Genomic DNA, 17338 nt, shown 5'->3' on the forward strand with positions numbered 1-17338 from the left:
CCGCAGGAGTCCTGACGAAAGCCAGACGTATGTTATTTCCAAAGAAACGAATCAGCGGTGTCAAACAGTGGAACGCACGGACACAGGGTGACGTGTGTCGTACTGCAGTATGTAGTACACACACACACACACACACACACACACACACACACACACACACACACACACACACACACACACACACACACACACACACACACACACACACACACACACACACACACACACACACACACACACACACACACACACACACACACACACACACACACACACACACACACACACACACACACACACACACACACACACACACGGACTCCTTGTCTATTTTAACAGGGAGAGTCGAACAGCTTGTTGTTGAGTGGGCTGTATGTGCAACTACTTGTAAACAACAACAACAATAATGCATTATTATTTTTACTTTACTAAATGCTAACATGACTAAGAAATGTTTTCCTTGGACTTTAGGGTTTCTGTAGAGCAAGGTTTTGTGAGAATTCTATTTGAATTATTTCCTTTAATCGTCATGATTGTTTTCTCAAAGGATTCCTGGTATAGTTTACTTAGTTTTTGAAAAGGGAAACAGCTTGTTGTTGAGTTGGCTGTATGTGCGACTACTTGTAAACAATAATGCATTATTATTTGGACTTTACTAAATGATATGATGACTAAGAGGTTTTCATTTGACTTAAGGTTTTTTTGTGCATTAAGGTTAGGGTTAGGTGTTGTGTGTTTATTAAATTGAATGAAAGCACCTCAATAAACTACAATTCAGACTAATAAAAAAGACCAAAGCTAGAGATAGTTACCTAATGTAATAAATGTGTTGCGTAAAAAGCTTCCTGGTCCGTCAAATAGAAGAATTTGAAAGATGAAAGGAGCTGATAAACTGCTCCAAAAGCTTCATTAGATAAAGTGCACATCCAATAAATACTATTTATTATTATCAAACTTAACAGTCATTAAAGAAGTGGAATATGTACGATGACTTTTTGACGCTGTGTTGAACTACTTTATCCACTTCTTTACATTCTGAGTTCCAAGAAGTGGGTAGAGTGAAGCCCACAGGGTGTGTTTGAACTAACAGTACAGCAAAATGCTGCCCACACCCTGCTTAAGGGAAGTTTCAAACCCCCTATATAAACACATGTATAACACAAAGAAATTCACACCAACTGTAGATCTCACACTGCTCGACTGAAAACTGCATTAACTTTGAGAAAAGAAGCAAGTATCTCATCTTCACTTCTGCTGAGAATTATTACCGACACGGTCTAAACTTTTGTTTACTTTTTCTTCCAGGATGAAGTACGTCCAACTCCTTGTGGTGTTGGCGCTGGTCGTCCTCATGGCTGAACAAGGGGAGGCTTTTTTTCACCACATCTTTGGAGGGATTTTCCATGGTAACTATTATTAAATTGTATAAATATATACACCTTTTTTCACATGCCATTGATGGGAAGGCACTGTTGTAACCTGGCCTAGTTTTCTTATCTAACAATTCATGATGTTGTTGAGGTGCCATGTGATTAAAAAAAGGGGGCCTTTTGGAAGTTTGTCCTTTTTGTGATAATTTAAAAAAAGGCACCGCAAAAAAAGTTCAGTTTTGTTAACAACATGACAACCGCAGTACCTTAATGAATGTTTCTGAAGATGTACAATATGAAAACAAACATTAATGCAATGTCCTTTCTGTTTTATTTTTCTATCAAGCCGTCAAAGGGTAAGGCCTTTCACTTCTCTTCTTTAAAAACAAAACAAAAGGGCGGCAGAGGCTTAGTCTGTAAGGGCTTGGAGTGGGGGGTCCAAAGGGTCGCCGATTCACGTCCCGATTGGACCAAAAAAATGGAGTGAGCCGGTAGCTGGAGAGGTGCCAGTTCTCCTCCTGAGCCACTGCCGAGGTGCCCTTGAGCAAGGCACCGACCCTGATTCTGCTCGCTGGCGCCGGGTACCTGGCAGCCTCCCTGCTCTGCCACCTCTCCTGCATGTGTGTGGTTGCTTGTGCATGTATATCATTGTTGCTTGAGCATGTACTGTATATCCTCCGTGTGTGTGTAATGTGTGTGTATAACACCAGAGTGGGGAAAGACATTTCCCTTCAAGGGATTAATAAAGTATATCTTCTTCTTCTGCTTGATACTTGATTCATTCATAATAAATAAGAGCTCTTGCTGCATTATTTGTGATATTCCTGAGCTGAACTCTATGAATGTCCTCTATCCAACCACCAGACTCATCGGGACTAAAAAATATGATGCCATGATGGAGCAGGAAGCGTTGGATCGTGCGGTGGAACGAGAGAGAGAGTTTGCCTGAATCCACGACGGTCCACCCGATGGAGAAACCCCCAAAACTTTGTTTCAGATGAAAATGAATGCTTCTTTCACAGTAACATTAAAACAATTCATTAACTCAACATGCTAACCATAATAAATATGCACTGTAGCAGCAAAATACGTCTCCCTTGTATTATTCTAAAGAAAATTCTGAATTAACAAGTATTTTTTAAAGCTTAATTAAGACTAGAGTGAAAGCCATTCAGGTCAGAGTCCATGACTACAACTTAGATTTCTGGCTTTTGAACCATGCCGGCTGAAGTTCAGCGCTGGCTTTTATTCGTTCCTCCTTGATTCAAAAAACAATTCCCTCAGTTTTATCTTTGTTTAATTGAAGAAAGTCCGGACACATTCAGTCATTGATTTGTCCAATGCACTTACTCAGTGCTTGAATTGGATCATAGTCTCCTGGTGAAACGGTTATGTAAATGTGTGTGTCGTCTGCATATCTATGGTAACTTGTTCTGTTGTTTTTCGTTATCTGAGACAGTGGCAGCATTTAGATGTTTAAGAGAAAAGGCCCCAGGATGGAGCCTTGAAGAACCCCACATGTCATATTTGTCAACTCAGATGTGTAGTTAGGTAGGATTCAAACAAGTGTACAACTGTTGCAGAAAATCCCACTTAGTTTTCGAGTCGGTCCGGCAATATGTTGTGGTGAACACTGTCAAATGCAGCGCTGTAGATCCAGTTTCTGTGTTTGAGTGGATGTTATTGAAAACCTTAACAAGAGCAGTGTCAGTGCTGTGGTGCGGGCGAATGCCTGACTGGAACACTTGGAAACACTTATTTAAATCAAAGAAATGACACAGCTGCTGAAAAACAACTTTTGCAATTCATTTACCTAAAAATAGGAGGTTATATATGAGCCTGTAATTGTACGAAGGTCTGGGCCCCTTACTAGAGTAGAAATATATCGCCTCTTAAAGTAGGTTATAAGTCAGCAAAATCAATCCAACGTAGGTAAGTTATGCTTAATACATGAATATGCTTTAGGAAAAACACAGCCTGCACCACAGCTCTCCGTAGGGCTCGCTCAGAGTGGGGAAAATGAAGGGTATACTTCAAGCTCATTATGTAAATCTGCTATTGGGCTTTTTTTTATCAACTTAGATTTGTTAGAAAATGTTTTCAACTTTAATTGCCTGAATGTATTTGAAAGGTGGGCTCTTTAACTCATGAAAACAGTGGAATATATGCTTACATATCGTCTTGTGCTCGTCTTATAATTAAGTACAATACAAGACAAGAACAAGCGTTCATGTGTGGGTCATATGACATCCTTTTGAATTAGCTGAGGGCCAATTTAAAATAGCCTGTGGGCCACATTTGGTCCCCAGACTGTAGTTTGGACACCCCTGATCTATATTGTTATTTCTTAAGAGTGGTTTAGTGACTGCAGCTTTCAGGGCCTGTGGGAATACACCTGAGTTAAAAGCAATAAAACAACATTGGACACGGGGACAACATATTTCCTGTACCTGATACAGAGGCACTGAATGCTTGTCTGATTTTGTCAGTGAGGAAAGAGGCAAATTCATTGCGGGCTATACAGTACAGTAGTAGTGTGGATTACTTGTGACATTTCTAAACAAACAGGATAGAGAAATGAAATCCATACCTTATCATTTTTAGCATCACATAGCTTGATATGCACTGGTGTAACATTAAAGTGAACCTGAAGCTTACTGACAAATATTTCCAGCTCATTTGGAGTATTGTCAAAGTACTTTTTGTCTAGCTGACTTTTCTGTGGAGGTGAAACAGCTTGTTGTTGTTGGCTGTACGTGTACATACTTGTACAAATGGACAATAATGCAATATTATTTTTGTTTTATTAAATAATACAATGACAAAGAACAGTTTCATTTGACTTTGAGGCTGGGGTTGAGCAAAGTTTGGTGAGAAGGTACATTTCTTTTCTTTAATGCTGACAAGAATCTCAATAAACGACACATTTACCCCAACCCTAGAGCCAACCCTTTTCTCCAGTCTTTTTTGTCCCCGACCTGAACATGTTTCAAATTAAAAGTGAATAGAGCGGGGGCGGTTACATCGCACCCTGAGGTGTGAGGTAACGCCTGCTACCTGAAAAAAATGAGTGACAGGCTGATAGTAACCATAGTACCACGGCAGGGTCCGGGACACGGAGTTTTAAAAGTAATAGATTTCAGGATACTGAATATTAACGCTGAATTCAGATGATTTTAAAACATGTTTTCATTATTCAATTAAAAATATGAATGACTGATGAAGCCGACCTAATTCATTCATGGAGTTAGTATCACATTGAGAAATATTAGTGTGCACACATGTACGGTGTCTTTTTAATAAAATAGCTTATTTTATATGTAATGTATATTCAAATATGCACAGGTGTGCCGGATTCTGTCCCCAACACTTTGGGAAATGGCCAATTTTCCTCCCCTTCACCTTTTAAAAATATACTTGTTATAAATGCTCTAAAAAATGACGTGCACAAAGAGATGTAAAAACAATAACAAGAGAGGATGTATATCTTTAGAACAGTTCATCTTGGTGGGTGTATTTCTATTTCCAAGATGTGCAATTTGGACATGTTAAACTTCAAGAGAGTTTGCCTGAGTCCACGACGGCCCACCCGATGGAGAAACCCCCAAAACTTTGTTCAGATGAAAATAACAAAAACAAATGATTGGACTCAATGTGTTAACCACTGCTCACACTATAATAAATATGCACTGTAGAGACAACTTATGGCCCCCTTGTTTTATTTAAATGAAAATGTAGCATTAATTAGTACTTTTTTAACTTAATTAAGACATATGGCATTCATATATGACAAGAGGAATACTAACCAGAAAAGGCATATGTAGTACAGGCTACAGCGAACAGGTGGACGTGCAATATGCCCATACAAAGCGGTGTCATGACATCATGCCAACACAAAGACGATCCAAAGGCAAACAAGTAAGTTGTTTAGTTTAAACTTTGTCCTCTGCACTTGACGAATTTGGAAGCTACAGTGCTGTTGTTGCACCGGGATCGACTCCAGGTGTGAGGCTTTAGTGCTTTGATCAAGGGCAACGTCAGGAGAATACCTGTGAGAAAACTGGAGCACCAAGAGGAAACCCACGTGAGCAGAAAAAAACGTGGCCCTGTGGGTTTCGAACTCAGGACGTCCTTGCCGTAGGACTAAAGTTCAAAACAGTAGCTGCTAATCCCTATTTATTTTTACACGACTTCTGTCCTCTTGGAAACTTCGCATATGTACATTTCAGGAAATGTAATTTGAAAGGAGATGTGTATCATTACGCAGCAGAGCGCTGGATGACACAGGATGACAGGGCTTATGGAAAAAGACAAGACTTTTCTAAAGAAGTCAAACAATACATTTCTCTTCCTCAATATTTAAGTCCTATAGTTCAAACGTGCATCACTTCTTTTATTAAATGGCTGCAACGGACCACACAAAGGTAACTGAGCACAAAAATAAGCTTAACTTAAATAAAATAAAACACTTTGGCCTAAACCTGCACCTGTAGCACTCCTTCACTGTTGTAAAAATGAATGAATAAATTAATCAAAGTCAAAAGTTGGGACTTAGTGTTTGCTGCTGCCTCCACAACATGTGATGAATTGCTTGTTCATTATTCACAGCAACACACAATGGTAATAACAGACCATTTGCTAGTATATAGAGTCTATATTATAGACAAAGATTAAGCACAAGACCATGCACATTTATTAAGGGGGGAATATCTTACCTTGGATGCACACAACAAGCCATTTGGTTCTCATACACAAAGAAACGGTGGGCACTTTAAAGCACGGGCTGCAACTATGTGGACAAACTAACAAATATCTATACGTACTGCATATATACAACACGTCTAAAGAATAAATTCAGTCTTTTTCAAATTTAAGTTTCATTCTAGTGAATTTCAACAAAGGATTGTCCAGCAGTGGCTCGATGTTAAAGTTATGTTAGCGCCAGGTTATAGTTTCTTGTATTTTTGCATAAATGTGGGTGAATTCATACCAGTAAAAACAGTAACACATAACAGCAAACCAAACATGATGCTCTACTTTAAATAAATAACACGTTGAGACATTTTTTCTATCTTGCACAGCGATTAGCATGTGAGGATCGAAACCCATTTAAATGACACTGACTCGAGGCACCACTGTAAGGAAACACGAATAAGCGGCAGATTATTTTTATGGTATTTAAAACCGTAGGTGCAGTTCAGCGCTTACAGAAAGTTCCCATGGGTGTTCGTGGTTGGTGTCGGTCACAGCGTTCATCAGCATCAATGTGTTGATGGCTGATAAATGCTTGTACACAGTCACCATGACTGGACATCTGATAAGATCTTCAGTTCCCCCTTTCCAGCTCGCTTGTTATGTTGCATAACACTTAACATAATGATGAACGCCTCGACCATTTCCTTGTACTGGTGCTCTCAAATGCCATAGCCATACTGGTTTCAAAACCAGTTCTCAGTGATAGACTTTTTAACCGACGATAAGTAGAAAATCTGTTTTGATGCCGTGCATTTTAATTTAACAGCGGTGTGTAATATTCTGTACCCACTGGGGTGGCCTGAGCAATGACATGGGGCCAGGCTAGCAAAGGTCAAATAGATTTTAACGGTGGCATAGTGAATTCAAAATAAAAAACAATACAAACCGGGCAAATTACATATTGTATTAATGTCTACTTTGGACTGAAGCTACATGACCCTTCTGTATGAGACTACTTAACTATTACAGAGATTTAAAAAGCATCTTCCAGTCATGGTGTAGGCTACATTATTTCTCATTTAACGTTTTGCTTTGCTGGCGGATGTTATACCCTGGCCAATGAAACGATAATGAGGCCACAGCATTTCCTCACAGATTGTTTTGGGGCTTGTCTGTGTGGGATATGACCCTGTTTTTGTCATACTTTCTCAAAGCCTGAGGAATTTATGAAAATATCACGTTAAACTCACCACTTCCCTACCCACAAGGCAAGTGACAGTAAGTGTCGGGTACAAAAGGTCCCATCAGCTCTTCACATCACATTTGACAACATTCACTCCTTGAAAACAGTCTTTTGACTCAATCTGTTGGAAGGTAAAAAGCTAATATTTCATCTTTATTTTTACTTGAATGGATGCAAAATCATGACAGCTAAGATAGTTTATATTTACAAGAGTGCTTTTTTTCAGATTGAACTTGCTCAGTCATCATAGCAAACTAATTCATACAATGCATACTCAACAAAGACTGAAGTAAAACAAGTGTAGAATATATAGAAGTACAGTCGAGTAATCATGAATGTATTTCTGTTTTTTAGGATGAAGTTGGTGATGGTTTTCCTTGTGCTTTCGCTGGTCGTCCTCATGGCCGAACCCGGAGAGTGTTTTTTCAAACACTTCAGATCCTTGTGGAAAGGTGCCAGGATGGCCATGAGAGGTAAATCAAAAATCATTCATTCTCTGTTGATTGGCCACACGTTAGGACAAACAGCAGGGACCATCATTTTGTATAGATTGTGCATGAGTTTATCTCATTTTCATCATTGACTGTAGAGCTCAACTTACTTGAGGCTTGAAATACTGTGTGGATTAGAAGTACAGCTCTGCATTAAACCAGCATTTCAAGTGTTTGGAAATGTACAAAGCAACTGTGAGTGTTGATTTAAATGTGTTGGAGTAAAAAGTACAATATCTGCCTCTGTACAAATATGTCAAACAAGTACATAAGAACAATACAATACCACCACTGCCGCTAGCACAGAGAGCATCATCAATCTCAACAACTCAAACGTACTTAAACATGGATAAACTGATGAAAAATATAACTGACAGTTTGTTGTTTTCCTTCTGATTAGCTCACAAAACTGTTCGAAGGGGGTTTGGCAGGTAAGCTCTTCTGACTTTTACTGTCAGTTTATATCAATGTGGGAACTACATTTATAGAAAGAGTAATGGATATTGTATATACTGTATATATATATATACATATGTATTGTAATGTGCCGTCTATCTGTGTGTCTTTCTAAACAAGTGTATGCCAGGAGGGGGGTTCAAAACTGACACTTGAAAAATTGACAATGATATAACGGCTTAAAGCGGACTGGTGTTAGAAGCTGGAATATGTGCATTTACAGTGATTACTGCTTGGTTTTGTGAATGTTTTTCTCTCAATTACTAAAATATTTCCATTTAATCCGTGTAACTACAGGTTCCAGAATCAACCAAGACGTGGCATGGGCAACCAACAAGCTCCGTGTGTTTGGAAGGGCTGATTGTAGTTGATCTGACTGCTTTCTCATTTCCCATGCAAGAAACGTTTGTATGAAGCATTTGAGATTTTGGGCCCTGATCCAATTGGTTTTGAAAAATTGCAAGTGTTGCAAACGGTCCTGCGGAATAAAGCTTTAATGAAAAGGCCATGTCTGCTTTGTCACTCTTTTTTAAAGTTCCTTTATGTCAAGATTGCCATAGACCGGGGGTAGTCCAAACGACGGCCATTTTGAATCGGCCCTCAGCAAATTCCAAAAGTATAATGCAATATGGCCCACAAATTAAACTTCTGCTTGTCTTATATTGTACCTCTCATATATATATATTAATGAGCCCAATTTTCAAATAATTTCAGTCATTTAGAAGGTAAAACATTTTCTAACAAATCTTAGTTGATAAAAAAAAGCCCAATAACTTATTTCTATAACCAGCTTGAAATGTAACCTTCATATTTACTCTTATTATCAGTATTCTGAGGCTTCTGTTTTAAGGAATGAGCTGCCAACAAAATAAATGAAACCCTAAAGAGAGACGGGATGTTGGCTGTTTTTTCCCTTCAACCATTTTCAAGTATTGCATTATTCTCCTACATTTGATTTGTTTTGCTAACTTATAACTTAACTTATGAGGCACCTCTGTAAGAGGCCCAGCTCTCCGTATATTTCTCTGTATTTAGCCCTCGGTGAAAAAAGTTTGGACACCCCTGCCATAGACAATGATGAACATTGTTTTTTAGGAAGTCCTAGGTTAATGTATCTTAGTGTTTGTAGATCTGAAATAAGGAAATGGATGAAATTATAAGAGAATTACTTTTAAAATGCTCTAAAATTACCTTCGTTAAAAAAGTGATCTAATACAAAACATGATTGCTATTTTCTGTCAATCAAAATGAAAAATGGTTCTGAAAGTAACTGTTATTCACACACACACACACAGACACAGACACAGACACAATCCCCCAGCTACCACATTTCTTATCATTGTTGTGACTGAGAAAGGGTCTGTTGTCATCGTTCAACAGAACATTATTTCGTAAACTCGGTGTTGTGCAATATGCTAAATATATGTAAAGCTCCACCATACCTTTATAAAGACTCAGGTCAGACGGAGGGATTCACATCAAGATCTCACTTGGCACTCTTGACAAGCCTTTTGGTTCACACTCTCAAGCAAGTGAAATATTTTATGTTTGTTATTTAATGAAGTCTTTGGGATTAGACGCTGAATCTTTTCTGTGACTTGTAGCTGTAGTTAAAAGGTGGATGAAATAATGTGATCATTTTCAAAGTCCGCTTTTATGTTTTTTGTGTGATTTCGGGTCCAAAATGTTCATACAGTATGTCAAAATGAAAAAAAATAACTATCAGGTTATATAGGTGAGGTTGTCCTAACAACTCTCCTATTCCACCTTTATTGTACCCATGTTACAGCAACACTACACCCACATTACACTTATATTAGACTCCTATTACACTGTAATTACACTGTTATTTTAACCCATATTACACTGCTATTATTCTCATAGTGCACATTAATAGATCTGTATTACACCCAAGTAACAACATTGCTTCACCTGTACAGCATGCACATTATACCCATGTTACACTTATATTGCACTGTTTTTACACCGGTCTTACACCCTTGCCGTTGTATCATACTTAAAATGTTGCACATAGACCAGTGATACTTGAGGTACCGTCCATGGCACCACAGCAGGGGGTCCGCAAGATCCTTTTCCACAAATTATAAAACTGTCATGTTACATTCATAGAGATAATGTTCATATAAGGAGCCTTCCTCATGTTACGTTTGTGGGTTGAATAGAAACTGCGATATGATTCAAACTGTTAATAATCAGCCACTTAAAATAAGTGCTGTCAAGTTCAAAACGCAGTGTGAATGAAATGACAGTCTGTCTGAAAGTACATGGTTGGTTATAATCTGATTCAAATTCAAATGTCTTTCTGTTTATATCAGTATGAACGAAAGGGTTCTTCTTTTCAAAGGTTGTATTGTTCTGTTGTCTTCCATAAAACATTTCTCTTGTACTTATTTGCTTTTTGTATTGGGGTAATCCAAATGTAAGGGAAATAAATAACATTACTTTTATATTGTTGGTCTTAGATTAGATAAGTGCTTTTTGGGGTTTTACTATTCATTTAGTGCCATACAGGTTTTTTGTGCATGTAAATGGTCTGCAGAGGCTAAAATCCCTCCAGAGGGGGTTTATTTCTCACACTCCCCCCCCCCCCCCCCCCCCTCTGCTTGAAACACCTCAATAAGACTCCGTTGTTTACTTTAGTAACATAGTGACATCACTACATAACATGTGCACTTTCATTGGCTAGCCCTCCAACACATTATACGTGATAGGCTAAGGGGGCGGGACATCTCTAAGCACTTGACCAATCACAACAGAGCCGGCCAGCTAACCAATCAGAGCAGACTGGGCTCTGGTTTCAGACAGAGGGTGAAAAGAGGTGCCGCAGCACAGGCAGTCTGAGAAACATAAAGAGCTTTCTGAACATTAAAGCATGGAGACATGTCCCAGGAGAGACACTGAATATAAATCTGAAACCTAAATGACTTGTTTTCTTTAAGTTACCTCTTCCAACCGATAACAAACAGTGAATTGGAATAATGCCCTAAAAGATTGGAACCCCCTGGTGCAATGCTCCTGCCTCCTCCCAACACCAAGACAGAGTCGTCCAGGCAGCATGAGGTGTCACAGATAGGGATGATGGATCCCTCTTACTGTCGCCTGAAGAAAAACCCACAGGGCGTCACGGTCCAACCCTGAAAATAACCCCTGAATCTCCCTCATAGAAAAACAAACACACACCGACCGAGCAAGCACAGTTTGTTTTGGCCGGATGGGGCTTTGCTTAAAACATATCGATTGGAAATGAGATGTGGTCAGAGGACGGATGAGGTTAGAAAGGTATGTGTGTGTGAGGGTCACCCGTGTCATTGGCAGTGGTTGTTTACCTAGAGGCGATTGCCGGGCTCACACACACAAGCCCTACCCAGACAGAGATGCGTGGTAAATAATAGAGGAGCTATGACAGAGGGCAGACACACAAACACAGAGCAGCGTCAAGGTTAAAGATGGGCACGGGTGTAATGGGAGAGCTCTTTATCGACACGTCATTGATACACAAGGACGTGGGTGGCAGGTGGGGGGGGGGGGGGGGCGAAGATCCTGACATCTGCATATGAAATGTATGAGAGGTCTGTACGTCTGAATGACAGCTCAGTTAAAGTGATTTCAGCCACATCACTAACTCACATTACAGACTCAAAATTCATATCAGCTGAGCACAGAGTCTCCAATTCAACATGTCCCTTCTATAATGCTGTACATGTTAACCGAGACAGATCTGTTCCAAACAACATTATAAACAAGAAGCTGTTTGTCTTAAAATAAACACATACTGGGGGATAATCAGACTAAAAGGTTATTATGACAAACCCTTGACTAGTGGTGGAACACAAAGCACTTTTACTCCCTTTAACTGTCCTAACGGTGTACAGAGTTATTACATCCATGAGGTCAAACTCATCTATTATGATGGACAGCTTTGTTCAAATGAATTGAAATATAGTTAGTAAGTAAAAGTTGAAGACAACAGGGTGTTTATGTAATGAAAAGTAAGCGGCGGGATCCTACATTTAATGATCAATTAAGCAAAAACAAACTTATTGTTAGAGTGAATTATTGCTTCAGTCATTTATCCAGCAAAAAGAACAACATTTCAAGTCGTTAATATGACTACTTATAATGTGATGTTGTCAATTATATGGAGAAAAGTCATAATGGTGAGTTCTTTGACAACAATAAAATCAAAAAAGGCAAAAATATATATATTTTCTTGTCCGGGAGCGGCCTCATAACACACAGCTGCTGCGAGAACTTCGACGGAGCAAATAAGAAAGAGGAGATAAATGTGTGATCAATCATCAAACAGCTTCAGGACAGGAACACAACAACAAGATCCCTCGAGTTCCTCTCACTTTATCCCCCTCCTCCCTAACTCGCTTCAAATATCCCATCAAACAAGATGAGGGTTTTTCTTTTCAGAGCAAAATAAAGCATTTACTTTCAATGCAATAAATGCAAAGACTGTATGTATAAGTAAAAAAGAGCCTTGAGAACAGAATCATTGCATTTCATCAGTTTTTTCACTGAAGTATTATTTATATAATTAAATATATATATATTTATATAATTAAATATATATATATTTAAATAAACTACAAAACCAATATTATATTTTAGAATTATTTTTGATGTTTTTATTATTTGTTGTTTAGAAAAGAAAATTGTATTTGCAGGGAATAAAACATTTATATAATAATAATAATAATAATAATAATAATAATAATAATAATAATAGTAATAATAATAATAATAATAATGATAATAATAATAATAATAATAATAGTAATAATAATAATAATGATAATAATAATAATAATAATAATAATAATAGTAATAATAATAATAATAATAATTATAATAATAGTAATAATAATAATAATAATAATAATAATAATAATAATAATAATAATAATAATGATAATAATAATAATAAAAATACGATTTTTTTCATTGAATTTATCTGTATAAAGTCCATAAATTTAAAACCAAAATAATCTATAAAATATTCTAAATTGTTAAATTATCGCAGTGGTATATTCAGAAAATAAAATAAACATCCTGCACACTGATGATTGACACACATAGTCTTATTAACTTATACCTTATATTTAATTTATTAAAAGATCAGAGGACTTCATAAAATTCCCTTAAAAAATGATCCAGAGTGTCCAAAACACTGTTTGTAATTTTAACGACTTTGTTACTTTATTTCTTTACATTTTAATAAGACCATGATTACTTTGTTTGGAGGTGAATCAGAACTTTATAACGCCTGCTCTGTGAGGCTGACAACCACACCACCACCAAAATGACAAACTTATAACACCCCCATAATGTCTGCAAAGTCGAGAAGTAGATGGCTTTAATACAGTTTGAGTTAACTAATATTTAAGAGAAAGGGAGAGCAGGGGAACTATTGTAAGAGAAACAGTAGAAGCATGCCGGGTTGGAAAGGAGGAAGGTGGCTATAGCATCACGTTTCAATCCTCGTACATTGTTGTGTGTGTGTGTGTGTGTGTGTGTGTGTGTGTGTGTGTGTGTGTGTGTGTGTGTGTGTGTGTGTGTGTGTGTGTGTGTGCATGTGTGTGTTAAATGCACTGATCAATATGGTGGATGTCACCAATCTCCCAACTGGTCGAATGTGGATACAATCCCCCGAGGCAATTACTGCTCCCCTCTCTCTGCTTCGGTCTTTGTTTGCTCATCTTTTATTTTTCAGCTCCTTGCTTTTTCTCCACACAGAGCTGCAGAAAAAAACCAGACAGTTTGACAGGAAGGACGGCTTACAAACAGACGGAGATGTAAAAGAGAGACAGGCAAATAGGCAGACAGTGGATATCAATATCAGAAATAGCTTATCGTTGCCGTTCAAATGTTCCGTTTCTGACGCCCATTAAAAAACCTCTCACTCAACTATTATCCTTTAGACATAATGATATTTAAATATGACAAATTCTGCGTTATATCTAGCCTTCCTATATGTGTTGGTGCTTAAAAGATATTGACTCGAAGCTCTCAATTCTAAGCTGTAAAATAGGAGATATGTTGATCTGCTCTGTCTTTTGTATTTAGGATTTGGTCTAAAAGAGGGTGGAACGTCCTTAAGATGACTTCTAACATGCGATGGGAGACATTTAAAGTTTGGTCTATTCAAATAAGGAAACAAGGGTGCACCTGCAATACCTCAAGCTGCATTTTTTTGAAAATCAAAATCAATGTTTTCTAGTATTTGACATGCATCATAAAGAAATAGCAGGGCACTGTTGCATACATGTTTGTTTTAGTGTTCTACATTTCTGTCCGCATCACTTGTTTAAGGTGAAGTTAAATATAGTCATTGCTTTAGTTTATGTGCTCTTTTCTTGAGCTGCTGAGTGCATCCATGAGGCACAAACACACATACATGTGGACACATATACACACAGCCCCCCCGCTGAGTAAATCCATTAAAAGTTGAAGGCTTGTTTTGATTCTGCTTTCAGGTTTGCCTGAGCTTCGTGTCGTCCCTGCAGGAGGGCGGTGTGCAGCTGTGTCTTCTGACTGTCAGCTCTATGCGTGACCGAGTGAGCCAGCAGAGGGCTGTGTTCTGCTTCATGTGTGAGCGTCGTCTTGTGTGTATTCATGTGGCACATCTATAAAGACAGTTTAACATTCTGTTAGTAGCGGCAAAGCTGCCAAGCACTAAAAGCAGAAGCCTCAGGACAAAATATCTCTTAAAAACTCTTAAAAAATACACTTTTGCTTGAGCCATCACGCTGCAGGTTGAATGAAAGATGTGAAAGACAAAGCATGTTTGAGTGCCATGTGTGGACAGGAGGTGGGAGAGCTGATTGGCCTTCAAATGAGAAACATATGGGCCTGGATCACAAGATATAACATGAGAGATAAGATATCATTTAATTAATATTACCCAACCAATTTCAGCTTTTAAAATATGCGATTCTTTGGTTGTTCTATTTAATATGACACATTTAATGTTTTATATTAAGGCTTTTGACAGTCTGAAACCAGAGCCCAGTCTGCTCTGATTGGTTAGCTGGCCGGCTCTGTTGTGATTGGTCAACGGTTAAGAGATTTCCCCCCCCGGAGCCTAAACCGTACAATGTGTTGGAGCGCTAGCCAATAGAAGCATGAGTGTCACATAGTGATGTCGGTTTGTAAGGGACGTACACAAAGGAGTCCAATGCACATAAACCTATATAACGCACCACAGGAAAAGGAACAATGCTAAATAGGGACCCTTGACAACAGCTTCCATAGATGGGGAGCTAACCTCTATTACCAAACACCAGAAGTGGCCCCAGTTAAATGATACAGTGCCTCAGTGAGACATGAGACACACAGAGAGAACAAGACTAACTGTTCTTCTTCTTCTTCTTCTTCTTCTTCCTTCTTCTCTCCACCCCACCAAATCCATACGGCGAAAGAAAGAGCAGCGCAGATCAAAGTCTAACAGCTGTGATCCCGGTGTCATGCCGCCTGATCTTGTTACAAACCTCATTACACGAAGCAAACGCCACGCGGCAGATGTTTTAATCCAAAGCTCATGAAACGGGAGACAGTTACAAATCGGGGTTAAGACCTGCAGCTTCACATGTCAGGATTAAACCAATGAAACATAGCAATCATAACATGACCCCCCAGGCCCCTTGCTGAATTAAAACAATCTAACATGAGCATTTATCTTAGGATTCAGATTGGATTCAGGCATTTCTACTGCACTTCGCTTGTGCTTTTTCAATAGAACAATTTAAGGTTTCAAAACTCTACGTACCAAATTTGGAAACTTTGTATTAGAAAGGCAAGTTAAAATTACATGACATTACCTTTTGTGTTCACCATTAAGAACAAACTGGGATGGAGAATATGGCTTTGTCGTGAATAAGACATCTTTTTAACAATTTCTTGGAAGAAAAAACCTTATTTATAAAAGACATTTCCAGGGTTGAGGTTCCTTCCTTAAACCTCCACATTATAAGCCTTTACGTTTTTACATCTAGAAATTCAGCCTTTTCTTCCATTATTTTGAAGGATGTCAACTTAAAATGACATCACAAACTTTGGTATTAATTACTCTGATTTAACCACGGAAACGGAGGTAAACAAGACGGATAAACCTTGGAAAAAACTGCCTTTTTATGTTTATCCCTAAAAGCACTTACTGAAGTACTATAGTTAAATGACTGAGGTTATGATAAGATGATAAATTAGCACCCAGACTCCGGCTGAATAGACAGTATACGAGGTGAGGGAATTTCAGTGTCACCACAAATAAGCCAGCTATTAAACACTTAACAGATTCCTACACAGATGAATGGCAGTGTGTATATTCGGGGCAGATTTCCTCTCGCTCCCTTCATTTTCCCCCCACAGTAAAGTGAGACTTGTGGGTTGAGGGGGGGCAATATTAGTTAAGTATTTATTTACAGATCCTGGCGGAGCTGTCCCGTGAATAATTCATCTTCCATGCTCCGAGGAGTCTGTTGACAAGACAGCCTGACGCAGGAGAAAGGAAATCAATGCAGCTATGATGGGCCGCAGACTCCTGCATATCTGCCTCTGACCTGAACACTGTGTGTGTGTGTGTGTGTGTGTGTGTGTGTGTAGTTACAGTAGTTACAATACCACCCTATGTAAAGTGATCAGGTCTGCTGATCTGAGCGAAACAGTGTCCGTGGAGGGCAGACATGCCGCAGGGAAATGTCATCTTCACGTTCCTCCTGTTATACGCTGTAGACAGTAACTCTAGCACGCTGCCACACCTGAGCCCTCCATTACAGAAAGCAAAAGGCTGATGGGATGTACAAACCACTTAACTGCAAAGTGAATGGTTCTGATAACGTGACTTTTACTTAACATTGCGCGCCTGCATTCCTAGTTTCTGCATCAAAGACTTCATGGAGGTTCTGTTAATATGACGGTGTCTCGCCTGCAGCAGTATAAATGTGTCCAATAGTAGAGATTAAGCACCGCAGCTGATGGTTGCATCAAGCTGCCTCACAAGGTGACATGATTTGGGAAGACAAGTGGGGCATCCCAAGATGAGGGAACGCTCTGAGGAC

The 17338-nt window shown here is 38.7% G+C and overlaps 1 protein-coding gene and 2 long non-coding RNA genes across 3 annotated transcripts in view; 2 read left to right on the forward strand and 1 right to left on the reverse strand.

Moving 5' to 3' along the window:
* Positions 1-17338, reverse strand: part of LOC134876603 (exostosin-1) — a 170692-nt gene that overhangs the window by 75609 nt on the left and 77745 nt on the right. The gene's annotated exons all lie outside the window — the stretch shown is intronic.
* On the forward strand, positions 1101-2457 carry LOC134876609 (uncharacterized). Its single transcript, XR_010167478.1, has 3 exons — positions 1101-1230; positions 1306-1406; positions 1717-2457. It is a non-coding gene; the product is annotated as an uncharacterized LOC134876609 (long non-coding RNA).
* Positions 7235-8761, forward strand: LOC134876610 (uncharacterized). Its single transcript, XR_010167479.1, has 4 exons — positions 7235-7439; positions 7663-7781; positions 8200-8230; positions 8553-8761. It is a non-coding gene; the product is annotated as an uncharacterized LOC134876610 (long non-coding RNA).

This window comes from Eleginops maclovinus, chromosome 15, assembly GCF_036324505.1.
Source record: "Eleginops maclovinus isolate JMC-PN-2008 ecotype Puerto Natales chromosome 15, JC_Emac_rtc_rv5, whole genome shotgun sequence".
Classification (NCBI taxonomy): domain Eukaryota; kingdom Metazoa; phylum Chordata; class Actinopteri; order Perciformes; family Eleginopidae; genus Eleginops; species Eleginops maclovinus.